Source organism: Myotis davidii, unplaced genomic scaffold (assembly GCF_000327345.1).
Source record: "Myotis davidii unplaced genomic scaffold, ASM32734v1 scaffold134, whole genome shotgun sequence".
Classification (NCBI taxonomy): Eukaryota; Metazoa; Chordata; class Mammalia; order Chiroptera; family Vespertilionidae; genus Myotis; species Myotis davidii.
Genome location: NW_006288853.1, coordinates 4,982,274 through 4,986,098, shown reverse-complemented (window position 1 = coordinate 4,986,098; position 3,825 = coordinate 4,982,274). Strand labels below are relative to the sequence as shown.

Here is a 3,825-nt window from a genome sequence, read left to right as displayed (position 1 = left end):
GTCTCAGAACAGGTTCCCCATCTGGAAAATCATGGGGAGGTGCTGGGGTGGCCCTCCATTCTGGAGTCACCCAGTTTCCAGTGGTTTCAGGTCCACACCTGCCAGCCGTGCCCCTGGCCCTGGCCACTGCCTTTGTCCCCCTGTGCCTCAGTTTCCCTAGTAAGTTAGTTAATGCATGGCAAGTGTTTAGAAGCAGGCCTGATGTAGTACGTGTATTTGTTAGCTATTATCTAGTTCATGGCCAGGAGAGGTAATAACAGTTCCTACCTCATTGAGCTGTTGTGAGGGTTAAATTAGATAATGCATGTCAAGTGCTTGGCAGTGTTGATTGTTTACTTGTCTGAGTTAAGATAATAGTCTGGGAGCACAGATCTTGGTCCCTGAGCTGTGGGGAGATTAGCATGGTGGCTGCTGGTGGCTCCCTAGGAATGGAGCTCAGGGCCTTTCATGGCCATGAAGATGTTACTGTGCTGAATGTTACTGAGCTGTCTGGTTAGTCAACTGCCTGCTCCCTCAAACCCATTTAAACTAGCTCTGTCTGGCCTGGCTTTCTCAACACACCCTGGCAGCTGCCACAGGCCCAAAGCACTGGGCAAAGTGTCAGGACTGCTGCAAAATACATTGGAACTTTATCTGACCCCTGGCTCCTGTCCCAACCAGAAATACATTGGCTGGGACTTGCAGCCAAGCTCGAACAAGCCTGGGGGATGGAGGAGGAAGGCCGCCTGCATCACAGCCCAGATAGTCTCCCCACACCCTCCATCCTTCTGGCCCCCTTTCTATTTGTCCAGTTCTACCAATTAATGCTGCTACTAGTTATGAGGTGGTTTTTAACATCTTGGGCTTAATCTTGAGCCTTGGATTTGCAGAGGAGGCAGAGAAAGAGGACTATGCCCCCAAAACTCAGTCAAGTTTACTGCATAGCTTTTCTTTTTTTTCTTTTTTTCATCAGTGTTGATCTGTGGCCTTTTTAAAGGCCAAGACAGTCCTCTGTGTGGTGGCGCCGTCTGGAACTCCCCAGAAAATGCCCATGACAATGGCAGCAGGCAGCCCCGCCAGATTGGGCTCTGGCCAGCTTTGGAGGGGGCATTGCTCCGTGTGGGAGTCTCTGCCCCCATCCAGGTGAGTCTGCCTCCCCGCCCTGCTCCCTTTGGTGACTCCCACAGGGAGGTCCTGGACCTAGCAGGTCCCAGGCCAAACAGGTCCCCCTCAAAAGGCCATTGTTTAGAATCAGAGGCATTCCAGGAGCACCCCACCCCAAGCACTCATGTGAGCATTCAGAAGAGCTGGTGAGAGGAAACAAGGAAAACAGTTTCCTGGGGTGACCCAGAGAGCTTTGTCATCAGGTCACATGTTTAAGAACTCCAAAATGTCCCTTTGCACAGGCGAGACTGCCGAGACCCTAAGCCTCACAGATTTGGAATTCCTTAGATTAAGAAGTTTTGAAAAGTCAGCCCAGTCAACTTTGAGTGTGGACTGGATATGAAATAATACTGTGGAGCTATTGTTAGCTTTCTCAGATGTGAGACTCACAATGTGATTATGTAGCAGAACAGCCTGTTCCTAGGACATGCATGTTCAAGTATTTGGGGGTGAAACATCATAATGCCAACAACTTCGTTCCAAATGCTTCTCTCTCTCCCTCTCTCTCTCCCTCTCTCTCTCCCTCTCTCTTTCTCTCTTTCTCTCTTTCTCTCTCCCTCTCTCTCTCTTTCTCTCTCTCTCTCTCTCTCTCTCTCTCTCTCTCTCTCACACACACACACACACACACACACACACACACACACACACGAGTTAATTGTTGAGCTAGGGGAAGAAGGCACCTAAGTGTTCATTGTGACATTCTTGCAACTTTTTGGTATATTTGCAGACTTTCTCAGTAAAACAGTAAGGGGGAAACATTTAAATGAAAATAAGCTGTTCACATGCAAAGCAAGTCAGTGCAGAATGCAGCTTGCTCTAGCTCAGGCTCCCTCTTCTCTGAGGATAGAATAATGGAAACGAGATGGCCTCAGGGCTGCTGAGTTCAGCCAACCAAAGAACCAGTTTTATAGAGTTTATTAAATACATGTCTGGAAACAATACTAATCATTAATCTTTCTAGTTCATGGCCAGGAGAGGACTCATTGTGGAAACTGGGAGGTTCAAGCCCTTTTAGCTGCTTGGAACCAGATTTAACACAAGTCAAGAAACACATTTTTAAGACCTACTATGAGCAATGCCCTGAGACTTCACAAAAGGTGTTTTCCCCTTGCCTATAATCTGATACTGAGCACAACGTAGCCACAATTTATTTTTATTGTGGTTGCTTTGTGTTGAATTGTAACCCCCCTCCCCTCCCCACACACAGCAACTCATATGTTGAAGTCCTAACCCCCAGTGCCTCAGAATGTGACCTTATTGGGGAATAGGGACGTTGCAAATGTAATTAGTTAAGATGAGGTCAGTAGGGTAGACTCTAATTCAGTCTGACTGTTGTACTTCTAAAAAGGGGAAATTCGGGCACACAGAGAAACACGCACGTCGGAAGAACACCAGGTGAAGATAAAGGCAGAGATTGAAAGATGCTTCTATATACAAGCAGGAATACCAAAGATTGCCAGCAGACCAGCAAGCGGGGAGAGAGGCCAAACTAGACTCTCCCACACAGCCCTCAGAAGGAACCGACCCTGCTGACACCTCGATTCTGGACTTCTAACCTCCAGAACTGAGACAATACATTTCTGTTGTTATGGCAGCCCTCAGCCAATGAACGTAGCAGCAAAATATGCATACCATCTAATGCACTGTTTCAATCATTCTTAAAGTGTATCGTTCATTGGTGTTCAGTGCATTCACATTGTGCCATTATTTTTTCTCTTTGGCGAGAGCCAAACCCAGGAAGACCATGGGCAGGTTGAAAGACCTGACTCCATGTCTGCTCTGCTCAGCCGAGTGACCTGCGTCGTCATGGGTGCCGTGAAGAGACAGGGCACACAACTTCCTGCTCGGATGCTGTCATCGCCCATGTGTGGAGAAATTATAATAGCATAATAGCTCACCATTTACTGAGCAATTATTATGTTCCAGGACCATGCAAAGAGCTTTACAAGGGTTATCTCTTTTAATAAGTAACTTTATCAGGGAGGTATCATTAGTCCCACTTGGCAGATGTGGAAATGGAGCCTCAAAGAGATTAATGATATGGTGCAGTCTTGGCAGCCTCAGAGGATGCAGGGGTGGAGGTCTTCACCACTGGGCAATACTCGCCTTCCATATCTTTTGGGCACTCTGGCCTGGGAGAAAGTAAAAAAACATAAGATACTGATCAGATTGAAAGGTGTTTTTGCCAAATCAGCCAACTGCCCTAGAGACCCCACTGCACACATCATCATACCACCAGAAGAGTTCAAAAATTCTAAATGCAAACTTGGCTTTCCAGGTCATTTTGGAGGTATATTTATGGAAGTAGGAAAATAACACATCTTATTTGACAGCGTATTAGCTGGATTTATACATTTTGAATATTCAAGCATGTGGTGTATGGGTTTCCTTTGTGCGCCTGCCCAGTGCCCCAAAGGTTAGAGGCAGGCCATGCCCGGTTTCCCTGAGCCAACAGATTCCCAGTGGCCTCCCAGTGCGGCAAGAGCGGAAAGCCTGGGAGTGAGAGGGGGCAGCCTCCATCTGTCAGCACGGCCCAGGCCAGTCTGCCCTCCAGCACTTTCACACGTTGCCATCAAAGCACAGGAAGTACGTTGTGACAGTCGGGGGAGAAGTCCCCTCCCCCAGGGGGTCTGACTCCACGGTCCACCAGCTGCAGAACCTGCTTCTCTGTAACCCTAACCC

General features: G+C 47.9%; 1 long non-coding RNA gene across 1 annotated transcript in view; it reads left to right on the top strand.

The window, feature by feature from the left end:
- Window positions 1–2,779, top strand: part of LOC107182679 — a 3,505-nt gene extending 726 nt beyond the window's left edge. The window contains exons 2-3 of the long non-coding RNA XR_001513396.1: window positions 953–1,122; window positions 2,492–2,779. This is a non-coding gene — a long non-coding RNA (uncharacterized LOC107182679). The remainder of the gene's footprint in view (window positions 1–952; window positions 1,123–2,491) is intronic.
- Window positions 2,780–3,825: the final 1,046 nt, after the last annotated feature.